Source organism: Leuresthes tenuis, unplaced genomic scaffold, assembly GCF_036924035.1.
Source record: "Leuresthes tenuis unplaced genomic scaffold, fLeuTen1.0.hap1 SCAF_22, whole genome shotgun sequence".
Classification (NCBI taxonomy): domain Eukaryota; kingdom Metazoa; phylum Chordata; class Actinopteri; order Atheriniformes; family Atherinopsidae; genus Leuresthes; species Leuresthes tenuis.
Window position 1 is genome coordinate 6,177,027 of NW_027325376.1, and position 27,334 is coordinate 6,204,360.

The window sequence follows — 27,334 nt, forward strand, 5'->3', positions numbered from 1 at the left end:
CCTGGAATGCTCCTGGACATGTATATGTGCAAAATGTGATCAACGCAACGTACAGCAAAGATGACTAATTCACTTAGCAGGTGCTCATTTCTAGCTCACACATTCCCAAACTCATTCATGCACTCAGATGCCAGTCAACTACATCTGTTTCTTTCATTGTTTTGTTTTATTTTTATTTCATTATATTAATCTACTAAAGAGGGATCCTTTTTGGGTAATGTATTCATTAGATTTATTTTTGGGGGGTAAATCAAGTCATTCCTGAGATCCGCACCGTTGTGGAGGTACGCCCACGAGTGCTACTGACAAGGGCCTGCGATCCGTTTGAATAGTCTTTTAGCTTGGGACTTTCTGACTGAGTTAAATGACCCAGAAGGATCTAAACAGCCGTGATAAGAGCCATTTGAATTTTCCCAATGCAAAGGAAAGGAACTCTAATGCTTCCTTTAAGATCTCCTTTTGCATGGATACATTTGACCATCCTTAATGAAAGAAAGGATATAAGTTTATCCCACAATTCCTTGCAGACACAACTTTCATAGCAAGACTCAACTAACTTCCATCCGGTTCTTCAAACTACGATTCATGTGTATAAATATGAGGACAGCCACTGACAACACTATATTTCACTTGTTTGAATTTCTCTCTTTATTACAAGCCTTGAGAAATAAGCAATATTCTATATTTTCTCTAATTTGACATATATCAGAAAACCTTGGAGTAAAAAGGAGATAGGACTGCAGTAGACAAAGCATCTAAAGCGCTTTTTGTAAAATATGTATTGAAAGCTGTAGTTTCAGCGCTTCAGGGAAGACTGGTTCTGGGTTAAGGGAAATTCCTTGATACAATAAATAAAATGTATGAAAAGTTAGAAAAAGACAATTTCCAAAAAGTTTTAGGATTCTGTGCTTCTTCTTTTGGTTTTATATTCCAGTGATCACTGCCATGCTTAGTTAAATAATGAATTTCCAACCAGGTAAACCTTAAAGTATGTATACACCATCTTTCTCCAGACCTCTAAGGTCATATACCAAAACCAGCAACATTTCCAAATTCATCATCGACACATCAACAGCTCAGATTTCAAGGCATATTGAGCTGCCCTAAAGCTGTATGTGTCAGTTATCCTTCTGCAGTGCCAAACAAGAAAGCCAAATTTCACATATTTGTCTTTCACTTCCTTTTACTTTTCTTATTTATTAACTCTGGTCTTTATTTTGTTAGGACAATGGGAGTTATGTTTTTCCCCAGCATTGCTGATGACAAAGTCAAGTGCATCAGGCAAAATGTCATGTTCACTAACAAAATTATTTGTTTTTGTAAGCTTGTATGTAGCCATGTATTAATATTTTGTCATTTCATACTACTGAATTGACCAAACTGTTAATAACTGTATTGCTGGCTAGCTAAGTGCTAATCGCTAATTTAGCATTAAATGAGTCTACTACCAGTAGACCTACCAATGGTGTACCTATTGTTATGTTGCTAATTCTAATTCAGCTATCTATGCTCAAAATTTCTGCCTAACTGAAAATATAACTTTAAAGATACTTTTCACATCACACACATTCCTAACCAGTTTTCACGGGCCGCTTGTCCAAATCCCTGTAAGCTATGGAGAGCTGTGAGATGGCTAACGGTTAAAGAAAAAAGCATGTTGTGAGGCAGAAGAAATGTCTCATCACTGTTCCTACATTTTGATTTGAATAGAAAGGTTGAAAGAGACTATCCCACTGACAAACAAACACAAGTCTTGTATAGTTTAATGTGAAAACAAAAGATGTCCCACCATATTGCTTACGTTATGTTTGGATTCATTGCATCCGTGTCCAACATGACACGTCTTACTTTAGTTTATGCCACGGACATATGTGTTCGGAAGGAGAAAGAGAAGGTGTCTGCAAATCAGAAGGTCAGTGGTTTGATTCCCACATGCCGAAGTGCCCTTGAACAAGACACTGAACCCCACGTTGCCGCCGATTCATCCATCACGTCAAGGCGCTATATAGTTAGATATTTAGTTTGAGATAAATAAAGAGAAGATGTTTTGAAGAACAAAAGTTCAGCAACGGTCATTTCATTCATCATCCCACATCCATTGAAGTACTTTACAACTCTTTACTCAGCCTGTGAACAATTTCCACAGTTGAGTGTTCTCTTAATGGCAAAGTCGTAAATACATACACAAGGTTGAAAACAAAACAAAAAGAGAGTCATATAATGGAAATGAGAAAAAGATAAACACAGCTCATCAAGTATTCCAAAATGTCTCCAAGAACATAAGCCAGAGGGATGTAAAATATACAAGAGTGGGAAATGCATAGAAGCCATCAAGTGAATACCATGAGCTCCACTCACACATTAAAGATTGATGCACATCATGTGTTTTGCCGTCTTTGCTCCGTGTGTCAAAAGGGGAGTAAAACATGCCTTTCAGCCTCCAGAGAAAATGGCTCTCTGTCCATTCTGTTACACATCAACCCACTTTCCCCTCACTTTCTATTAAATGGCTGTGCATAATTTCCAGCCCGCTCGCTGAAAAGTTTGACTAAATGGCAACTTATTCACTCACAAGCTATTAGCAGTGGTGCACATTAAAGCTGTTTAGCCATTGCGGAGCAAATTAGAGGTGCTTCTCTCGCTGTGTTATTTTCTTCTCAAAGTGCAAAGATAGAAAAAGAGAATGCAGGAGCATGAGACGGAGGAAAGCAGACAAGGAGACAAACAAAAAAAGGTCCACGGAAGTCAGTGAATGCATAAATGCACAGTGAATCTCAGCTGACATGATCGGAGGCTTGTTATTTCTATATATGCTGCATCTGAACATTTGAATAGATACGAAGACTTTAGGTGATCCTGTTCTAACCCTCACCAGGTCATGTTTTTGCTTAAATCAAACCAGAAAGGGACAAAGATGTTTCAATAAAGTCTTACTGTGACATAAGGTGAACATAACTCTGAAGATGTCATGCATCGGTCTCAGTCTCTCATCACACAAAGGCGTATAGTTCAAAGGCCTGCATGTATCCGAGCCAACCAAATCCCTCTTTTCTCCTTATGAGGACTTTCTGGCTTCTGTTCTGATGTGAAAGCGCGACTTGTATTTCCCTCCTGCTACTTGGAGGGGCATTACTTTACTTTAAGCCGTTATGTGTTGTATTTAAGGGTATGAACAACCATCAGATTTGGTTGTATCAGTCTTTGAAGCTTTTGAATCAAAATTCCTTTCAAATTTAGAGCTAGTTAGTCAAATTGTTTCTAAAATTTCTCAGTGCAGCAGCCAATGCAACAGGAGCAGTTACTGGAGATTGTAAAGCATTTGGACAAGCATCTTTCTGGTCTTCCACATTTCCACAAATTTGGCACTTTTGGCCAAGAGAAATGATGATGATACACTTTAAAGTTTTAGTTCTTGTGTGTAGCAGCGGCAGAAACAAAGGCAAAACTCTGATATATTCTAGTTTCTACAGCACACAATGATATTTTTTTATGTTTTTTTCCCCCTTGTTCGTCTGTCATTTGTTCTTCTTCTCCCTCTTTTGTAATGTTGCTCAGCGTTTCGGTCTGTCTTTTATTGTTAGTTCTTCTGCTTGTTTCTTTGCTTTCATTCACCTCTGCAGGAGAGGAGAACAAAATAGCAACAGCTTAAAGGGTTGTAATTTGATTACAGTTTTTAAATAAAAGTGCTTGTGACGTCATGCATACAGCATTAAGTTAAAAGTTTTAGACCAGTCTATAGATAAAAAAGTCAAATCTCAACATTCAGCCTCGGAAATACATGCACAGTATTTTAGGTCCCTACTGCTCAATCCTATTTGTCCCTCTCAAATAAAACCTAAGAAATGGATAAACCATGTTTCTCAGTAAAAAAAAACTCCCATAAAGAAAGATTTAGAAAGAGAATCAGCATTGCTTTGGTTTTCCAGTGAGATCTACAAGCTGCTTGAGACTTGAATTAGCTTTTGCTTTCGGCTTCATTAGTTTTGGACGGAGATTCTGTCGCTACTTTTAAACTTTAAAATACTTTAAAGCAAAGGATGTCTGTTCTTCTACCCCTTTAAGTGCACAAATTCGCTAGCAAAACTCAAACTATGACGGAATGTAAAACCAAAGGGGATGGAGCATGGGCACCATCGTTGGAGCTGGAAAAAGAAGAGCCTTTGGAGGCATGAGGAAAAGTTTTTGGGGAGTGTAGTCATACATGATTCATCGCACTGCTTGCAGAGCAAATTTGACATTAAGCATGTTTTGTGCTATTCCAGATTTCAGTCTGCATCCCCAAGGGCAAAGAGTGAGGAGTGTGTAATGTTGTTTGCTAAAGAAATGCTGGTGCGAATGGGAAAGTGTTCACAACTGTGTCAGAGCTTATTTGAATGAGCAACGATGTGATTTGCAGAATACAAATAAGCCCGTGGTTGTGACATACAGAGCTGGGCCTCAAGGTGGGATTTTTATTTCTCTATGATTTCCTCCATTAACATTGACTTTTGTACAACAGAGATTTATTCACAGACCTGCAAGCAGAGAAGCATTTAAAGATGTAGTGACGACGTCATTTTTTAAAATCGCTTTGTAGTGTTGAATGAGTGACCTGTGCCCGATAAAATTGCAGTCTTACATTGCTGACATTTACAGTGCATGTTTGTTTATGTACCCGTGACACTTTACAACCTTGGAGATTTGCCTTCATACACTTATCTTTCATGTTGTAAAGGCAGAAGGCTGAGTCTAATACTAATGGCATCCTGAGCTACTTCTGCAGGGTGCATTTTTGTCTCTAACAAAGTAAGATTTAGATGTAGTTTTTTTTTTTTTTTTTCTCACAGCATTAGCAACCTTTGCCATCACCAAATCTGCATCTTTTTTCTTTCATACTGCCAATTTTAGACCAATCTCAGAGCTGAACTTGAGCTTTTAATCTCTCCTCAGCTGACAGAATATGTCGAGGAAGCAGTGAGCCACCGATAAAGGATGAAAATGAATTAGCAGCTAAAAATATGTGATCAACCTAAAAACCACAAACCAAGCCAGAAATCTGTGTTATTGTGGACTTCGACCTGAACTTCAACAGCCACATCAAGTCAGTAAATAAATCAGTCTACCCTCTCCTGGCAAATGTTTCATAGATTAAAGGACTAATGTGTCAGCGGTATTTAGAAAAACTGGTTCATACATCTATCTTCAGGAGACTGGATCCATGTAACTGCATTTACTGGTGTGCCTGAAAGATGGATCAGACAGCTGATTCAGAAAGCTGGCGTCCTCACTAAGAGAAAAAAAAAAAAGTGGATCATATCACTCCACTGTCTGAGGTCTCTACACTGTCCATCAAGGTGTTGATTTCTAACCCTGTTGTTGGTCTATAACTTCCCTTCATTTGACTTATTTTACCTAATGCTTTAATGTTCTGTGTAAAGCACCATGAATGACCAAGTTGCTGAATTGTGCTATACAAATAAATTTACCTTGCATTGCTTCAGTAAATCATAGACTAAATTCTTAATGTCTGATGAGATTGCAACCAAAATGTATAGGCACGGATATATGGTAATAACAGATTTTAAAGCATAACAGTTTGTGAGTTAATGCTTCCCAAGACACTGGCGTAACTCTGCTTGCTCAATACAAATTCTTATCATTTTATTGTAGGAGAATTATTAGATTCAGTATTTTGCTGATTCACGCCCATTAGTATGCATTTTTTTCTTGTCCTCACCCAGAAAAATAATAATAAGCTCTTTGGAGGTGGAAGCTGAAATGAAATCGGAATTTCAAACAATTACTGTCAGCACATTTTAGACCCGTATTCCATCACCCCTACATATTTAAATGCAACGACACAGAGTGCTGAATTTTCTCTGTGTCAGCCACACACAGCTGCGTGTCATCGTCATCAACTTTTTTATATTGCTTTGCCTGTTGAAAAGCACACAGTGTGCCACTGTCATCATCTCCAATCAAAACATGCTCACCATCTTACAAGACTTTGCCGCCGCCCCTTCTCCTTAATGCAATTTAATGTGGAGTCTCTCGCATTAAATTCCCAACTGCTGTTACCATGGTGACGTGCATTCCAAACATCTTGCAGCAGCTTGTTATTGCTTCATTACAGCCATGTTTAAAGTCGTCCCCCCCCCCCCCCCCCCCCCCCCCCCCCCAATTGGTCTCTATTTGTTTTTCTTTCTTGAGGGAACCTTGGGTGGGAGATAAGCAGACCCTGACTGCATCAAAGGATGTCCTCCCTGGCAACCAATTACCCTCCAGGATAAGCTCTTATTAGTCTCTTTACAAGGGGTGTTGATTTTGGTCCACCTCACCCATGTTGCATGCGTGTACTCAAGACATCAGTGGGCTTCATGATGAAGCAATAACATCCAACACAGACACCCAAACTCATGTTTTCTTACATTATGTGTAGTCAGTGCTATCATTCAGTTTAAAGATATAATTTCCAGTGCCATTAAATGTGTCTTCTGTGTACTTTTGCCCAGATTCATAATCACATATAACTAACATTACACTCCAGTATCATTCCAGTCCACTACATAGTATCATACCCCTGCAATGAGAGAAAAACAACACTGCCTAATTGTTTAACAGGTTAAAAACAACAAATTATACATAGTCAATTAGTGAAACCAAATTGAATAATCCTAACAAAAGAAAAAGTCTAAAGAGAACAGTGAACTTTGTTCTGTTGTATGTTGAAAGAGAGAGACCGTATTGGGGTCATTCTCCTCTTGCCATCCCTCCAAACAGCATTATTGACTAAAAGGGAGGGAAAGACAACACAATTTTAAAATATGTCCAATCAAAATTGTACAAAATTGACCTTCTTAAAGCCTTAAGTGACTCAAAGCACTCCACACACATTCCAAACTTCCAGCAAAGCTCCTCTTATTCACATTTTGGTTTTGCTTTTGAAAGATGGCTAAAAGCGCCGGAAATTGCAATTTAAAAAATCAGCCAATTAGGGTTTGTGTCAGCTTGAGGACACTTGAAGCATTTCCAGACTGTCGCTCTGATCTTTTTAAACGCAGTCATACAACAAAATCAACATTTAAGGAACTTAACAACAACATCTGTGCAGTGAATTTGGCTACTTATGTGTATGATTATCTCCAACAGAGAAAGGTAAATTATTTTCCCACTGACTACAGCCATGTGAATCAAGTTGTTGACTGACATGGCTCAGTCAATAACTTGATTCCATTCCGTGCATGTGTACCCTTACAAGGACGGTGGTCCGGTAAAATGACACAGCCGAGCTGTAATCGTAGCTCATTTCAACTTACAGGTTATTGCTATACGTCTATGTTTAATGATACAAGTCTCCACCAAAATCTGTCTTGAACAAGGCAGAGGGAAGAATGTTGATTGCAACAGATAAAGCTGTTTATCCGACCCTAGTTGGACACCTTTCCAAGCAGCTGAGCATGAGCTGACCAGCAGTAAGCTCTATGACGTCACAAAATGCCGGTTAAGTCCTCCTTCTGACACAGCGAGGTACAAAACAACAACTTACAGCCAGAGCTGACCAAACAAAAAAAGGTTCACCACTAGCTGCTTCACTTATTCCACAGAAATCTAGCAGTGTCACTGAAGCCCCTCGTCTGTGCCATGCCTGCTGAGAAGCATGGCTTAACCTCACAGCTCAACACTGTACACTCACCAAAAGACACAGCATCAGCCAAAAAAATAATTGCCAACGTGTCATATGAGCACAGTTAGACAAATCATGGTGCCAAACTCCCCACACACTCCACCAACCCAAACTCCAAGAAACTACAGAAATCTGAACATGTTTGAGGGTGGTTTCTACAACCAAATAATGATCCAAACACATCTTAAAATCCTCAGTGGTTTTGCATATGACCCTCGCTGTTACTTACCAAAACATCCCAGCGCAAGAGGATGAAAGAAAGACAAAGTAAAAGGAAAGACAGAAGGAGAGTGATAAATTGTGTGCCTTTTTAAAATCAGGTTTAGCTATCTGAAATAACAGCTAATTTCTACCAAGAATTTTGCATCCCACTGTAGTTGTAATTGGATTTTTTTTTCAAATTTGTTTTGTATTCAGCCAAGATGAACAATTTATGACTCGGGAGACTGGAACGTTTCCCAATTGTTTGACTAAGAATGAAAAGAACCAAGTGACTCCACTTAATGTGTCACAGGTTACTGGAGCGGCAAGAATGAATGTTTTTCATTAAAACACAACACAAATAAAACCACAGTAGCTGTCAACGTAAGTAGGACTCCACATGCTAACAACACACAATACATAGACAAAATAGCTTTGGTACATGCAGTGTTTTGATGACGCTTTAACAGTTTATTGATGAATTTACAAAACGAGACAAAGAAAACATGATGTGCTGCCACAAAGCCGACGTTAGACCGAGTGTCTTCAAATGTCCAGCTGGACAAACGGCTTTCTGCACCGTGGTACAGATGATTTCAGTAGCTCTGTGATGAAAAGAAGGAAACTCATGTTTGCTTGGATTGTAACTGTAGGCAGGAACTGAAAAGCCCCTGCACTGCCGCTGCATCTTAGGATGGACGAGGGAAAAGAAAAGTCCTTTTGAAAGAATGGTATAAACTGTGGTACTTGGCAAAACTTTGAGATATGCTGAAGATGAATTTATGCAGCAGTCTTCTATCATCAATACATGGCCTTGGTGAAAATTGTATGCAACTCTGGATTGAAATAAAGGCTCTGACATTGCATTAGCTCATAGCAATTATGCCATGGCAAATGTGGACCATAACCTAAGCTAAGTCAGTGTTTATATCTTAAATTTGAACCCATTAAAATGAAAAAAGTCTCCTCCTTGATCACATTACTTTGTCTGATCTTTTCAGCTTGATCGAGCACTTAAGATTAGACTATGTTTAGCTCATAACGATGGAAATAATAAGGGTTTTGCATCTCCCGTGAGTTTGTAGCTTGTTCCAGCTTACTGTTTTCTGGCTAAGAACATTACTGTACAGGCCTAATCCAACTGCAGTCATAAGGGGCACTTTGAAACAGATGAAAAAGTTAAAAAAAACACTGCCATTACCACATAACAAGCAAAGTTAGCAAGTTGTGAGCCTAGTATTTACCATCTAAATAGCCACGTAGATGGAGGAAACCAAACCAGAGCAAGTAAAATTCAGAGTTCAAAGCACAGTTTTATGGCAGGTTTAATATTTAATAGGTCTTTTAAACGCAGGCATTTCCTACTTTAGCTAAACCCTGAAATTATTTCCACCACAATAAATTAGGTGAGTTAACTGCCTTATTAGGTGGAAAAAGTATATTACCTAAGTGCTCCATGTTTTTCTTAATGTTTCTATCATACTGCATGGTGTATTCCTACTGTGAAAACCAGAAAACGTCTGATTCCAACAGTGGATGCATAAAAGATTACCCCCATTCAGCTGATTTTCTTGTGCCGTTTGCCACCCCACAACAGTGTTTTTCAGAAGTGTCAGTTAATCATTTCACACATCAGCACGACGACTCACGATATTACCGACAACAGATAGAGTTGTCATGGCCTTGTGTGCGTCTGGATGCCTGACAGATGAGAGAGGGGTTCCTGACATGAAAGTCACGCAGAGTGGAGGATTCTGAAACATGCAAATAAGTCGGCTTTCAATCCCACTTGAGATACATTTTCGATATTTCAGAGTTGACTATTATGGTGATGCACCTGTTTCAAGGACATACTGTATACTTACTTCAATGTAGTCTAACAGTCTGTCAGTTCTGTCTCTCTGCCACAGTACTTAGGTTGTGCAATGCTGACATTGCAGTGCTCAGACACAGAAACATATACATTTGACGGGTAATTCTAATCTATTGTTGTTTTCCAAAAGTTTCATCTTGTAGCCGTGACAGTTCATTGCTACAGTATATTCTTAGAAGAGGATATTTTCAAATGTGAATGGGAGACTGAGCAAGGCTCTTTTCTTTCTCTGCTTCAATCATCTGAGGAAAATGCCAAGAATCAGCTACCTTTAACCTTACTCATGTAGTCCTGGACTTTACAAGCCCTCCCCCACAGATGGTGAGACATCTGTCCAATTCGACATGGAAACACTGACATGAGGTTGGGGTCGTTTGACTGGTTTCAACTGGCACTGACGAATCCACCCCCTCTCCTCATTCCTGTTCCAATCTCGCTGAAATATTTACTGGTGATTCATCCATTCATCTGTGGAGAGAACAGGGCCCAGGGTTTCTTTGTTGGGTTTTCTTGGCAGTTTTGCTGGAGATGCACAGTCAAAGTATAGGCAAGAAACAATTACCATGGCTTGTGTGTAGGTGAATGGCAGCAATGAAAAGCTCATTGTCAGCTTAGCAAGCCAGCTGTGGCACAGGAAAGCTTTGAATGCGGAGGAGGACAAGGAGGTGGATACAGAGGAGTGCAACACAGAAGAGGGCACCTGCTCTCATTCTGCTCTCGCTGGGTAGCACTAACCTTTCCCCAGGCCAGACTACTAAAATCAGTAGCATCATACTGCCAAAGAGGAAATTTGCTTGGCCCGTACTCTGATATCCTCTTCCTTACTACGTGTGCAGCGGAGGCGGACTGTACAGGAGTGCATTGAACCCACTGAATGACTGCCTGCTTTCTCATCAATGTCTTCTCACTGCAAGCTCCTGACAGTGGGCAGGAAAGGAGGTCATGTCTTCAAAGTGATCCTGCCCCTCTGCATCACCCTCTCCATCCATCCCCTTCTTCCATTTCCACACCCACATCCCTGTTTATTCCCTGCCATCACCATAATACCAGTCATTTGTGTGATGTACAGCTTGAAACCTGTAATTTTCAAAGTCTGCCCTGTTCTGTAAGTGACTAGAAAATAATTTCTCCCAGTGCATGATTTTGATGAAGGCAACAGTATGCAGAAGGGACTACAAGTCTACACTGTAGCCACTGTGAGGTGCTGATGCTCATCAAACCCCTGATGATTTTCAGGCTTAGCTGTGCTTTGTGTCCAATGAAAGGATTACGGAGCTTGCTAACTTTTAGAATGTTGACTTCTCATGAACACAGTCAAATTTGTACAAATCGCACGGTTCGTCACCGCATTTCGTCTCTGGGAGGACGAAGTGTGCTGGTCCTACCAAATGTCAATTTACGTTAAATTTATTGGGAGGCAGTTTCCACAAAGAGCACCTATGCTTGAGTGAATCTGGGCAAAATAAGCTAGGCTAACTAAATTCGTTCATACAGTATAATTCAACAAAAAGTCAGTTCAAAGTGCTTTACATCCAAAGGATTACAACAAAATGTCTCAACTATACATACAAATCAACAGGATCTCATGACGATGTCTGTCACTTGTATGCATTTTAAAGTTTGAGTGTGCCTTTTTACACTGTTGAAATAAGACGCTAAATGGTTGGTGTTAGCGTACTGTTCATGGCAGAGTGTCATGCTGTTATAATACCTCATAGTGCATGGTTCGTAACATTCACGAAGGTCTGAAGTGTATTTTGGCCCTGAACAATCTAAAGCTTTATAAATCAAAAGTGGTATTTTAAAATCATCGGCCAGCAGGCCGGTGCAGAGAGCTGAGAAACTGGAGCGATAAGATCCACGTTTCTGGTGCGAAGACTCGAGCAGAGGAGTTCTGAATCAGCTGCAGCTCTTACACAGATCTGCAAATATACTATTAACAGTGCTCAGGTCCGCTAAAGCAAAACGGGTGGACCTACTTTCCAAAATCACTTTGAGACATTATGCAGTAGTCCTTCAAATATTCTTGAGGTGAAAGTAAGTAAAGAGAAAAATATGGAGAACAGAAGTTCATCACCCCAGCAGCTTGTTTACAAGTCCAACAAATTTAGGAGTGAAATGCGGTAACTGTGAATAATAAACTTAAAAAATGGACTGTATCTAATCTCAAATAGGTTTAGAGGTCTGTGGAAAAAAAAACTTTTCTTTTGATCTTAGAGGATATTTTCCTCATGAGTTTATATTCATAGTAACTAGATCAATGTCTTATTTATCAGAGCACAATGTTGATTTTGTGAATTATAAGCGTGTTGGTAAAAATGCAAGGCTTTAACATATTACAGGAACCACCTGCAGCGTGGCTGCCGGGGTTTGATTGCAGCCACTCCAGACGGTGCTTGTGATGCCACCAGATGTGCTGCAGCGCTCTGCTAAAAATCCACGCCTGGTCTATTTTTGACAAAACTGTATTTTACATGAACCACATCAACATAAATGGTGCCACAAGGTCAGGAATTAATCTCTGGAGCATTTTAACCATTGAAAAAGACGTGTATGGTGGTTGGAAAACAGAGTTTTCTAGCTGCTCAATTCTTTTTAAAGAATACCAGAGGGGACAAGGCATAGAAATGAGGCAGAAGAGTTTAGGGAGTATAAGGTGAGTGATTGATTTAAGAAGTCCCTCAACTATAGATGACACTGCACAACTGAATGCGACCTGTGCAGTTAGGCAGACCATAAAACGGTAGAATCTCAAGGCAACATGCTATTTGTTCAAGAGGTTAGCCTATCAGGATGCTAGTGTTAGCATGTTACTATGAATGTGAAATGGGATTCCAAACTTCTAAAACTTTTGCATGAAGGTAAAGGAGCATTTTGATCATTCATTCACATCATTAAAAGAAGGTCTCCTTTAAAGAAGAGGATCCATTTTGTTACTTCAAGTATATTCAAATTAGTTTCAGTGAGAAAAATAATCTTATCCCATTCATGTGCAGTAAATCTACTCAGAAAGTCTCCGAGATCATTCAAGGGAACCCTCAAACGCACATGCTGTTCACCGGCTCAGCTGGAGGAGGACTCCAGCATGCATGTGACACCGGCCTAAAAATGAGGAAGCACGAGGAAGCCTGTGGAGAACTGTCAAGAGGAATAATTGGAACATCTTGAGAAGTGACATCTCCTTCTCCTTAATACATCAGTGGCCTTGATATGTGCCATTGTTTCATCATTTCCAGAGTCAGCACTCCCATTTTAATCATGTTCGTTCCTGATCTCAGTCACTGTACCATGACCAATTTCAGTGTCTGCGTGGTATGTTCAGTGGGCGCTACGGGCATCGAATGACACAAACATACACACAGATATACACACATATGCAGCTGTTTGACTTGTTTTACACAGTTAGAATTGATGACTTTGCCAAATTTCACAGCCAAAAGCCCATGAGAAGCTGACAACATGTTCCACTCTAGTCCACAGATGGACAAAAAGCCCAACAGACATTGGAATAGAGATGTTAGTGTCAATCACGCATCACTTTCAGACAGCCTCGGTTTATATACTAAGCTGAACAAACATTACCAGATCTTAGAGCTGCCATGAAGCTCTTCTGAGGAGGCTCTCTTCAGTGATGCTCATTTCTTTTTTATTAAAATCAAAATAATAATGAAAATAATTCAGTCTTTTACTGTTTATTTTCATCCTTGTTTTATCAGGGTTTGTACTAGTTTTGCATGCTTACTAAAACATGCATCACAAGTATAAAATGCTGGTTTAATCTCAAATTTCACCCCTTCTGTGCTGTTGAGGAACACTTGATGAGATAAACCTGGACTGTATGCCATTTCAGGGATATTTCCTGCATATGCATATGATGTCCCTTTATAACTTGAGTGCATTTTAAATCCATTATTTTAATAATTTAACTCTCTTTAAGGGGTTAAATGGGGCCATTGAAGAGACCGCACGGCGGTGTGGGGGTAGCAGTGTCGCCTCACAGCAAGAGGGTTCCAGGTTCGATTTCTGTGTGGAGTTTGCATGTTCTCCCTGTGTATGTGTGGGTTCTCCCCAGGTACTCCGGCTTCCTCCCAACCCAATTTTTTAGGTTAATTGGTGACTCTAAATTGTCCCTAAAAGTGAGTATGAGTGTGGATGGTTGTGTGTCTCGTTTGTCTCTGTGTGGCCATGTGATGGACTGGTGACCTGGGCCTCTCCCCCAATGACAGCTGGGATAGGCTCCAGCCCCCCCGCGACCCTAACATTGGATTAAGCAGGTATAGAAAATAGATGGATGGAACTCTCTTTACATACTATTTTTTTTTACATGTATTTTGAATCTACATTTGGCTTAAATTTGATGCTTTCCTTAACTCTTGCTGCTGTAAAAAGTCACTTTCCGCTACAGGACAATAACTGGATGATGCTTGCAAACTGGTTCACACCTACTGACAGAAGTAGAACGTGAAGAAAATCTAACTAGAAAAAAAACCCCAGAATCTCTGATTTCTTTAGACAAAACACGTGCGACAGTTCTGTGCGGACGCACGTATGGATTTGTGCGATTGTGCATGTGAAATGGAAAGCAGCAGTTATCCTTGTGGTTTCATGTCTCACGCCATGCATGAATTCACCCACTCCCAACTCACCTTTCCTTTCACCTCCTCATCCATTATTCACAGACGGTAGACAACACTCTCATATCGACTACACACTTCTTTAAAAAAAAGCACGCTGCTTCACGACGCAGATATTACATGCTTGAATGAGGGAAACAGAGCTGCATTAAAACACATCAATATCCAAATCTTTCATTTCAAAACTTTTTTTCCCCCGCTAGCCAGTCCTGAAGGGTAAGGGAGGTGGAATAGAGATGTTCCAGTTTGCCTCAAGGGAATATTTTCTGGCTCTATCACTTCTGTTGACAACTATGTCTGTACTCTTTTCCTCTCTTTTCCCCATCAGGCAAGGTCACTCGCATCATTTGCATTTCATGGAATTGTTTCTTAGGAGAACATTCTGTTTTGTATTAATGTGCATGTACATGCCACTTTTTTTGTTTTCCCTTGACATGCTCTGAATATTCAGTACCATCCACGGATGAACTCAATAAATTAATTCAGCTTTCCATGAAAACGGATAGGGAATGGGCTACGCTAAGTAAATGTGTTGACTCAGATATTACAAATCCACATGTCGGTGTCCTTGAGGCAGCTTTGAGTAACTTTTCCAAGCATTTGTGTTTGTCTGCATGCACAACACATGCAAATGTACAATATGTAAGCTGTGCTTTATGTCACAGGAAAACAAAAGGAAGCTGTCTGAGCCATCACGAAACCACAACAGTATAGGATGCGTGGAAAACAGATTTTTTTCTTTAAGACTCGAAGCAGAAGTTCTGTACGGGTTTGTGAAATGTTCTTATATTCCCACCTAAACTCTGCTTGTAAGAAAGCCTTTCACTCTTAACACTGCACCTCTCTCCAAGTGTCTTGCATCATCACAGACAGTGCCTGAGGCAACCTCTGGTCTGGTCATTGTGCCCGAGCGGATAGATCCTCGGGCACTACTCCAGCCACAGAGTCCTACTGGCCATGGCCTGCAAGTAATCGTCATACTTCGATAACCAGCAGAACGGTGGGTGAGAAGCCAGAGAATGGAGCCACGGGCCACACACTGCCCTCCGGTGAGCTTGAGTCATATATTACATGAAAAGAGTCTCAGTGCATCAGCTATAGATCATCTAAAAATAAAAGCAGGTCTCTCTATGCCTGCAAAGGTAGACTAAGCTTGTCCCTCTGGATGAAGTTTTTCATCTTCAGTGAGGTTTTAAGAGCGTCTTTCTCGGTCAGACGGTCCCATTTGCCGATGAAACAAACTAATCTGAAGTTGTGGATTTACTGTCCCCATTACAATTGACACCAAGAATTCTTTTTGATTATTCGTGCAAAGATATCACTCGATTAAAGCACAGATTTTCTTTACTAGAGCTTGTTTAGTGTTTACACACAAATATGCCACAAATATTCCCAATGTCTTTACCTGCCTTCAAGGAGAATTGACTCTCATTTGCTTCTTTTAACTAGAACATGATAAGCATTTTTCATCCGCTGCATTGGTCCAACACAAAATGTTGCAGTTTCACAAAAGAAGGCTGAAAAATTCTACCATGAGCATGTTTTCCTCTCTTTTCTTCCCCTTTGACTATAAAGGGAAAGCATATGGTGTCATCAGATGGGCGACTGCACTCGGGTTACACCCACTGTTAGCCGCTGAGTGGCTGGAAGACAGGCGTCACATTGGCCATGAACTCCAGAAAAAAGGGTCCACGTGATGATAAAAAAGTCTTAAAAATCTTTCTGCATGTAACAAAATGCCCATCTTTCTCAGCTGTTTGGATGTTAAGGGATAATCATAGCATGCACTTACGTACAAGGTCTGGAACTAATTTGGAATCTGATGCAAGTTTTTCCAGTGGTCTCCGTTTGTGAAAGTAGGAGACATGAATGATCAACTTTAAACTGGAACTTTAAACAGGCACGAGTAAAAATGCGGCTGAAAACCATCCGTAAGCTCATTATCTTCAGAGTGTCAGTGGGAAAAATCGAATGGATTACCCGGCGGTGTAATGTTTGACGTCCATTCCAGCTCACTAGATATTCTTCTTTTAAGATTTATCCGTCTACTTCTCTTTTTATTTTTTTTTTACCACTCATATCTAAACACTAATCGGCCTCGCTGCCAAACATTGGAAAAGAACAAATGTGCTTGGAGTAACGCCGCAGGAGCAAAAGCTGATGGATAACTCGCATCTGTTTATCAAGCAAAAATAGTAATTGGAAAATCAACAGTGTAAACACGAACAAACGGTTTACATTGTGCGCCTTGAGACAGAAGACGATAAGCGCAGCCTGCTGTTTCTGCCCAAAGTTTACTTTGTGTCCATTTATGTAGGCAGAGGCGGAGTGTCATAAAACTTCTGCAAGTGGCGAGGACACCTGAATAACACAACACTTGAGGCAACATAGGCAATTAAAGTATTGTCCAGTGAACTACACGCTCGGGGGGCAAATTATAATGTATGCTCATTCAGTTTACACCTCACTGAAGAGTGTTATGCTCATTCATCAGTGAAGACATTAGTGGATCCCCCTCAAATGTGTTGCTACTGGAAAAAAAAAAGCCTTCAAAAAAACTTTTTCTCCAACATGAAAGTAAGCACTTGGACACATTGAGCTATAGGTTAAAGTTTTGGTAATTCTGTGCTTTTTCTACCTTAAAGAATAATAGTAATAACTAGGTACGATGCATGTATGCTGCAGTGGTGACTGTCGGCTGAAGCAGAGTATAAAGCGTTAAATTGTGTCCTGAATGGGATAAAGGTGTCAGCTTTGCGCTCCCTTGGAATGCTTTTTTCAAAAGCAATCTATTGAATTAGGGTTTCTGGTGAATTATGGGGAAACAAGTTGATAGAGCGCAGCACAAAAGTACAAAACTGAGGCACCTGTGCTTAACCCTGTAAATCCAAATTTACAACATCCCTTTTAACAATTAAAAAAAAAAGGCCTGCAAATGTTTTTTTTTTTAATCAAGACCACATTTACAAAGGCACTGGGTCCTATTGTTTGTCCTCCCAATGCTATAGGATAGAAAAAGTGTTTATAGGTCCGGTCATCTGGCCTTGAACTCAGTCTACCTGCAAAATTGCTGTTGAGTTCATGTCCTTTTTTTGCTTGACTAAATTTGTCAGGATTAAACTAATTAAAATAGCTTAAATATTTTTTGTGTGTTTATTACAATGTGTAGAACATGTACTTATTTAGTTATTTTGGAAAACATTCATCAAACTTGATTTAGAGCTTGTTATGTCTATGTTGTAATTCTACAACGTTGGGCCAGAGTGGCAATGAAAACAGCCTGAGCTCCTTACACATTACATAAGGACACTGCACTTATCACATGATCACAAATTGAAAACAAAATGTCGTACAAATTTAAAATGTCAGATGATTCATTGTAACTAAGTGCTAAATACTAAAATCTTTACTTAGTTTAGCTTAGACCATAATTAAACACGTGAATACATTGTGTGGGATATTGGAAACTCCCTGTATCTTTGTAGTTTTTTCTTTGTTTTTTAACTTCTAAATGATCCTGAGCTATTTTTCCTAAGCAGCAGTTAGCAGCATTATGAGATAGAAAAACAGGTTCTGAATGTTCTGAAATTGTTTGGGGGGGATGCCTGTTGCATTGTTCAGGGACAGGTGCGATTGGTCTTGAATGTGAACCTGTAAGTGCTCTGGGGGGATGCGTGTGTTCCTTTTAGTACAATAAGCAACTTGACTGTGTCAGAGATGGAAAAGAAGGACAAACTGGCTGAAGTCATTCAGGGAGAAATGTCTGCAGGAGCCTCCTCCCAACTACACCCAAAATTTCCCTAAAAACTTTCTAAAATGTAAGAAATCTGAAAACTCTTTCATTTCTACATCAGAGGCCTCCTAAAACAATATCAGAGAGGTCAAAAAAATGTTGCTCATTTTTTCCATATTTGGGTCTTACCCCCCTCCTGTCCAAGGAGCAAAATATTGTTCTAAATAACCTCACTTCATTTATCAGACTACTTTAAGAAAAGAGAAAATGTAAATATTGTTTAATTTGCTAAAGACAAAGTTTTATATAAAAGTAGGAGTGAAATGCTTGCTTGTTTTTTAACCTCAGTAGAAACTATCTTTGACCATCCTACTGCTCATTCATGTAAATTTGCTACAATTTGATTAATTCCAGACATTCATGAGCCGGCTGCTGTTTTCTTTCATGGCTTTGGTTCATTTGCAGGTTTGGACACTGTGTCGGGGCCTCTCTGTGCTCAGAGATTACTTTCTGAGATTCGCTATCCATCAGCTGAGCAGCAATTTTGAGACAGCAATCATCAAGTTGCAGCCTGATGTGTTGAGCTCGGCCTCCATCCATTACAACGGTGAATCTGCGATACAAACGTAAAGGCATTAAAGTTACAGGCCACAATATCATTTGTATTCGTGCATTGGAGCGTTACTGCTTTGGCTTCAGTAAAGTCTTCCACAAATAAATTAAGTCTGGCTTGATTGATTGGTGCGGCAGAGAAGTTTCACCGTCTTTTGTGGCAACTGGTGCCACAACAGACTCATTGTGCAGCAAAAGGATTCTGCCCTCACTGCTGAAAATAAGAATGTGTTGGTGCAAAGATCCGGTTGTGCACTGTAATCTCTTACTTCGAACGTGAGGAACAAAGTCGCAAGTATTGTGCCAAGTACGAGGTACACATACAAGGTTGCTCTTAATCAATTCTTTACTTGGAAGCAGCGACTCAAAATCAGGGACAGAGGGTCTGCTGGCCCATTTGAAAAAGAAATGACTGCATTTTAATATATTGAGCCGTAAAAAGAAGAAGAATTTGGACAATTCAACAGTGATCGGCACCGTTTGAATCCCTGTGTGTCTCTCTTTATCTAAAGATTATCATCAAATAAATCAAGCAGTGTTTCATCTGCTAAAACGGACAGGCCGCCCCTGGCTGCACTGCTGCTGTGCTTTAAACAGGCTTGAGTAGGGGTTGCAAAAGAGTGAAAGTGCCTTAAGGAGGAGTTGAGGCACCTGAAAACTCTTGTAAAACTGCAACTCATCTGAGCAAGTTACATCCCTCTCAACACTTCAAAAATGATTTACCGCCATCAGTTTACGTTATTCTATTTTCAGTCAAATGGAGAAAAAGTTATGAAATTAAAGTTAAAAAACGGGATTGGAAGAGAAAAGGAGAACAAACCACAAATGTCTACCTGTCAAATTTGTCCGGCTCACGGCTCATTAATACCACATGTTAAGCTGATCATTTTAGCATGACAACAACCTGATCAGAGGAGACTTTAATGTGAGTCAGAAGCACACATCCCGTGAATATTTTCTTTAACTCATCCAGCGAGGTCATCCAGATCAATAAGCCTTATACAGATCTAATGTCCGACAGCAGCGTTGGGAAAGCTTTGTGCTGCGTCGCTTCTGAGATCCGAGTGCTGCGAATAGATGATGTTGCATGTTAATTACAACCTTTGCCTCATGTTTGTAAAATACAAACAAGTGTTCCATTTGTCTGCCAGTTATTAGATAACATGGTGAGGTGCACATATACACAAGACCCCAGCTCACTGTTTGGAATGCTTAATGAGTTAAGAATCAAAAAGAGCCCAGCTCCTACGATAACCAATTCAAGGATTTCTTTACTCGTTGTGCAATGTTATTATTAGCTGTGTTTCCCCTTTGTTTGGCTGTGAAAAACGTGCAGATTTTTCAGGGTGTTACACTGGGATGACTGCAGTGTGATAATTGCTAAATGTGACAGTGTGGCAGACGTTTCAGACGAGTAAACGCCAAACGATAATAATCAGCCGGCTTTTTCACAATAGTGCCGAAGATAATGTTTTCACATCTGCAAAGAGTTTTTAACTCAAAGTTTCTCTCAGTATAAATGAGTGCAACTATAAACCTGCATCTAAATAGTGTTACGGGTGAATATTCATGCGGTCCAGTAAACCAGCACTGCAGTAAGGGTTTATGAAGCTTATGATGTTCAGTTACTCTGACACTGTGTCTGAACACTGTTGATTAAATTTCATTACACTGTTTGAGGCTTTTATGCTTTCCTAGGTTGCATAATATGAAAAGACAGTTCTAATATTTTTCAAGTAAACACAGCTGGAGAAATCACTCAACACTCTGCAGGAGATCATTTTGAACATGTAGCTCAGGTATAAAGTAACAACTATTGTTTCCAGTTGTAGAGGAGGCAATGAAGTCTTTGAAAATGAATCCACCTTAAAAGAGAATTAGAAACAGACTACTATACAGATTTAACATTTCAGTGTAACATTTAACATTTAGATTTAAATATTTAAAATATCTCTAAGTTGAGAAATATTGTTGTAAATGTGCAAAAAAGTGACTCTCAAAACTTCACACCAGTTTTTTAAACATGGTTTGAAGCTAAATGTGACAAATGTGTGCACGCAGACTGAAAGTAACACCAGTTATTACGGTAGCCATTTAACGCATCACCACAGACAACGTACAGACGCAGCAGCGTCAACAACAATGTAGAGGCGGCAAAAAGGAAAGAAAAGGAGACCAGCGGCTGCGATAAATGGCATGTTGTGTATTAACTTGTTTATTTTGTGTGAACTGGCAGACTTGGCTGTGTGTGTGTGAAGTGATGAACATTAAAGTCGGTGAACGTTAAAACATTATGACACTGTTTTCATATGTACTTAGTGAAGCTGTAACATTAGCATAAGATTACCAGGTGACGTCATGTTTTTCTCATGTTCTCCTTTGCTCTTATTCTACCCAGGCTCCTGAGGTGGATGAATGAGGAGATAACCTTTTATGTAGTAAAAGCTGGTTAAAATGCATGAAAAAGTAGTTGTTTTTTTTTATTATTATTCCATAATGATGATATTTGATTTTTCACCACTGCAATGAAAATGTCCCCGATTTTCATTTCAGAACTCTGGTCACCTTACTACACATTTAGCCAATTCAATGTTTAGCCCATAGGTGGACAAGAACAAACATAACATGACGATTATCCCTCATTCTGCTTCACATAGAAAGCCAAGGGCAGATGGAAATTTGGCTTAGTGGGGCGGATCGGCTCCAACATAACTCTGGCAGGGAACTTTGGTCTCTTCTTTAATTAATGGGTGCCAGTTTTTTGGAATGTAAATATGCAGCTAAGCAGACAGGCTGTGCAGTCAAGTGAAAAAGTGAGACCACAGGACTATGCAAATATTTTCCTGTCGATTAAATTCAGATTTTCATTCATCCCGCATACGATGTCAGTGATTCTTGACCAAGTCGCACAGTTTATTAGGCAAATGATGATTTTCGGCCTTGATCTATCAATGTATAATTCATTTATGGATCTCTTATAGGAAGTCAAATGAGCCGTCACCAGGCCCTGCCCTCCGCAATTACTGTCACTCTGGGTAACGCTTCCTGTACTCAAATGAAACCAAGACTCACCACACAGTAACCTTTTGTAACCAAAAAAGCTTATTAATGTAATAGTAGCTCAGTGAGATGGTTGAAAACATCATTTTTACAGATTATTTAAAACTGTAACCTTTTATGAGATATCCATGTCAATGCATTATATCAGACTGTAGCTCTAGATTTTCAGCCACTGTAAACCTGTATGTAAAAGAGAAACAAGTACTAGTATTACCATAAATTTAAAACCGTATTAGTTTTTCTTAAGTGAAAAAGCATTCAAAAGGAGGATTAACTAATGTCTGTAAGCAGTGGCGTGGACAGACTTTTTGAAGGGCAGGGGCGGAAAGAAAAAAAAATGGGCACATATAGCGTGTCCTCACCACTGCAGTGGGCACTTTGGCATACATTTTGGCTGCCAAGGGGGCACTTTAGCATGCGTTTTTTAACAAATGGGCCACAAGGGAGGGGGGCCACCTGACTTTTCCGATGAACACTCTAGCCCTATCAGCTAATATAGTCTGTCATATGACAATTGTCCAACTGACCTTGGAAGTAAAGCTAGGGCACCATTTAGGACCGTCGCATTTAAGATGAATCTTAATAGTGTTTGATACATTTGGTACAGTTTCTTCTGTTAAGTACTGCCGTCATCCCAGATTGCGGTGCATCTTTCTAAGATCTAGTTGAATCTTACAAGCTATGATTTGACAAAAACAGTTAGCACTTTAGGTTTAGGAAACACTTAACTATACGACTTTGATACACTCTCCACATACACTCTTAGAATGGCTCTAGAAATTAATACGTGTTCCACAATTGGGACCATTTTTTTTCCTGTTGTATTCTACTGACTTGACATGACTAATACAAGGTAATACAAGCTAATACAATATAATATAATAATATAATAATCTAAGCCTGTTGAGGGAGTTGTGCAGCTTTAAAATCACAGGACTTTCAGCCTGGAGAGATGTTTATGCTCCAATTGCCTTGTGTTTCTATTATTCTAAGTATTGATTTCCCCTTTCATTTTACCACCACGCAGCATTTTCCTCCATTTTTTTGATGAAGTCATTGTTAAAAGTCTATTTAATTAAAGTTAGCATCATTTTAAACTAAGTGACGTCATAATATTTGATAGACTAAGCCCTTTGGTGTCTTTTTGGCCATTCAGTTACGTTCTGATTCCATTTTTTGTAACATCATCTTAAAAAAAGGTATACAAGACTCACATTTAACAAAAACATGAGAAACTGTTTCAAAGTAAAACAGAGAAGTTGAAACTCTATTTTATGTTTCTGTATGAATGATGAGCTTCCCGCACGACCCATCCGATTGCTATTTCAGCCGTGTAACGTCATTTTCTTAGTACTGGCATCTATTATTTAGAGCAAGACGGTTGGAGGTCAAACACACAAACTACATACATACCTCAAGTGGTATCATAAACTGTGATGGCATGATGTTGCAAAACAATTCTCGCACAATGACCAATGTGTCAGTCATAAAGTCCTCTTTAGGTTCAGGAAAAGAGTGTGGTTTGCGTTCAAAGACTCTATGACAGTGTTCGCAACATGTTGAGCTCCAACTTTGGCAGGACAGTTCCAATAAAACTCAGAATAACTCAAAAATGTACTGCTTATGTTGTAAAACAAGGTTTTGTGCTTTAAACTAATGTAGCTTTTACACATTTTGCTATGAGACTTTGCTGATATAATCACCAGTGTGATGAGATAAGTCTTACTTTATCCTCTCACTTGAGACTCAGTAACTCGATTTAAAAACAAAAAAAGAACAAAAGGAAAAGGGGTGAAAAATATCAAATAACACATTATCTTCAGTATTTATGGGAAGTGATGACTTCTCCTTCAGATCTCGGTCCCCAGATAGAGCTCAACGGGGTACATTAAAAAGAAAAAGAAATGTAATCTCCAACAAGCTGCTGATGACTCTTCCTCTCTTGTTTGGTCAGCAGAAATCAAAATGAATGCCCTAAGTGTTATGTGTCAAAAATGAGGCTGAATTATGGATCATCAGCACCAAAGGCTTGTAATGCGCTCCAGTAAGAGCCAAATGAAAAGTGATCACTTTTCGCCAAGAGAGTCTTACAGTATTTAATGACTATACAATACAGCGTTGGTGGCCTTTAAAGGCAGCGTGGTTTTAATAGAGGATAGAGGTGTCAAATGATGCAGAGTTGAATGAAAAAATGCCTTAAAAGTGGAGATTTGCGGAGCTCTATTCCTTCACAGAGCAAAGTAAGGAGACAAACTGTACTATTTGTGTGTATTCTGTACTGTTGAAAATGTGCTTCTTTATTCATTCACATTATGATCTGATAATACTGTGAAGACAGGAAGACAGATGTGTATTTGTAACTATTAAATGCAGTAAAGTAGTGAGTGTGTTAGTAAAAATAACCTAGTAATAAAAACCTAGTAATCAAAGTAATACAGTCAGTCTTTGTGGGACTACTTGCTTTGTTTTTTAAATAGCTTTAGGTCTTTAGGTTGATCATTTTATGTACTGGTTTGCTTTTGCCATTTCAAACTGAATTGCTAATTCGTTATTTGTCAATTGTGTTTGCTTTTGCATCAGTTCGATTTTGTATTAATATCCCTCTTTATTGCCACGTTTAATTCATCTTCATATTTTCTTATTCTTTTACAGCTATGTTCTGTTTTGTGGTACCCTTTTTATCCCATCATTCCACAAATTAGCTCAGGGAAAAGAAAAAGTCAAACAAAAAGCAAAAACTCCTTAGGGCTCCAGGACTTCAATTCACAGAGTAGCTCACTAATAAGGCCAACCGTGCTATCCATTAAAGCTCCCAATACCCACCTCACCCCAAAAAATACTTGCATGCCAGCAGACTTTAACTTCCTTCGAGACCTTTTTGGCTTAAAAAAGTACTCCTCAGGTACATCGTCTTACCAATGTCCTTTCTTTGTTCAAGAAAATGAAGGCTATTTTAATGATGTCTGATGTACTGCCCACATTTCTTTAGTAAGCAGTGGGGCTTTTACACTATTCCTACTCAAACTAGAACAACACTCAGAGTGCACATTGTCCAATTTATGTGGCTTTTATAAAAAGTTGAACAAAGTCCACTGATGACACACCATGTTTCCCTAATGGAGGAATTACAGTGAGAGGGGGAGAATGGAAAACTATAAGTGGGATGAGTAAAAACAATGAATGGCATTATATTTACTATTAACCAATGAACTTAGTGTATGTCCGCCGACAGATAGATGAAACATGAAAGTTTCCCGATTGTTTTCCAGTAGATTATCACTGATAACATCCACAATGTTGCTGTTTTGCATTGTTTCGCCAAAATAAGGTGCATAGGTGACATTTATTCAGCTGAAGATGATGTAAAGATCAAATTTGAATTGGAGGAGGCTTTAAAATGAATGTTTGCTGGATTTTTTTATGATTTGATATAAAAATGTCAGCAACAAATCTTTAAAAATTGTGACCGTGTCCAACTATAGATTCTAATCTTAGTTAGTTCATTCAAAACGGAACAACAAAATTACATTTTAGCTTAATAAAGAGCGATTACATCATAAACTGCCTTGAAATGCACCGTGCAACTGACCAGAAGCAACGCTGATCGTTGATACTGTTGCAGCCTGAAAGAAGCCTCAATCACCTAAATCTTTTCAAATTAGAATAAAAAACATAAATACAATGAACGCTACTGGTAAGAAATGTTTCTAATCCGTTTCATTTGAAGTTTTATGAAGAATCAGTTAAACGTTTCCAATTAAAAATAAGTTTTACTGTCTAACTGGCTGTGGTATCAAGTTAATCTAAAAGTTTTTTTTCCTATTATATTACAGTGAAGGGCTACAAAATATAACACCTCACTTACATGTCTTAACTCATTTCATTAAACCTTAGTTAGAATGAAATTAATTATTTTTGAAGTGACTGAAAAGTGATGTTACAATAAGGTAGTTTAAAGTGTATAAAACTTGCTTCCACGTTCCATGTTTTTTTACTTTGCTTTAAGAGTCTTTACTGCAGGGTTTAAATATTTTGTTGTTTGAGGAACAAGCACAGAAACAAGTAGTAGAGATGATAGAGAAGGGGCTATGAAATAAGGCCACACGAAAGTTTACATATTCACCTGCATGGAGACCTCATTTTTGTCCTTCAAACTCCTACCTTACCTTCCAAAGCAATTTTACAAAGCCCAGCATGCTGGTAAACAGAACTGACAGTACTGATGAACTTATTTCAGAGCACTCAAAGCAGGGGAGGACAATTTTATACCATAACACTATCTTCTTATTGGTTTTAGACACAGTTAATATGCAGCAGCAGCAAGAGTGCATCTAATAATAACAGAGCCTAAAAATACACAGGTAAATCTCTCCTCGCTAACCGCAGGGACCTGGTTTCACCGTCCACCGAGGGAGCTCACTGACTAATGAAGTTGGGAAGCTTAGAACAATTAGACACATCAAAGCTCGAATCTGAAAATTAATTAGGCTCTCCTCTCTTACGGAAGGAGCATCCGCTCATGCGGCAGCTAATTAGCATACCGCCATCAAAACATGCAGGTGCCTGTGTTGCTGCTGCTAAGACCACTTTGGGAAATGTGCACTTGTCACTATTCTTTTCCAGTTTATTTCTTTATATATATATCTATGTTTTTATTTCTTAAGAGGCTGCACTTAAAAGAGGGAAATTATGAAAGCGGACAAAACAGAGGTAGATCAGGAAGTAGATGAAGGTGGGATTTGTGAAAATTGAAGCCTTTTCCTGATCGAGTCACTCAATCATCAGCGCATCTGCTGAAAGTTTAAGAGGGGCCATTCAAAGTCAGGGTGCGTTGCATTTGCTTGCAAACAACACAGAAGGAGCAATTTTACATGCCTCGTATTCCAGTTGGTGCCACCATGCCCATTTCCTTAAACTTGGGTGTGTCGCATCAAAGGGAGTTTAGGGTTTGTTCTAAAGCGGCGCTTTTTGACATTAGACCTAATTTTTAAATTACCTAATTTTTAAATGCGACGTGTATTATGTAAATCCCCCCCCCTCCAAACAGACCAATGAAAATCAACTGAGTAAATTCTGGAAAACAATAGTTTCTATCTACTAAGGAAGAATAAAGTAAACTTAGACTAAGATGAATGTTTTGTAATTTTCTTTCATGCAACATATTTGATGATGACATAACAGTGAAATAATGTATAACCTCTCATTGATATGTTTTGTAGTTGTTGTCTGACAGTAATCGGGGCTTTTTAACCTGTTTCCTCATGATAATATATTAATCATTTCCCTCAGCCACTCTGCTGTGAAAGCTAATGCATCCCAGTATGTTTTCCCTTTCGGCTGCACTTTGATTAATGAGCCCTGTTCATTCTGAGCTAGTCTGCCTCAACAAGGAAAATGAAAACCGATAAAGTTCCTAAAGTTCATAAACTACACACGTCCATCAATACAGCACAAGTAGATTGCAGCGAATTTTACAGATGAGACTGACAAGTCACAGAGAGACAGAAAGCATTAAAAACAGAAAAGGTAATCTGTTTGAGGTGACTCAGTAGGCAAAA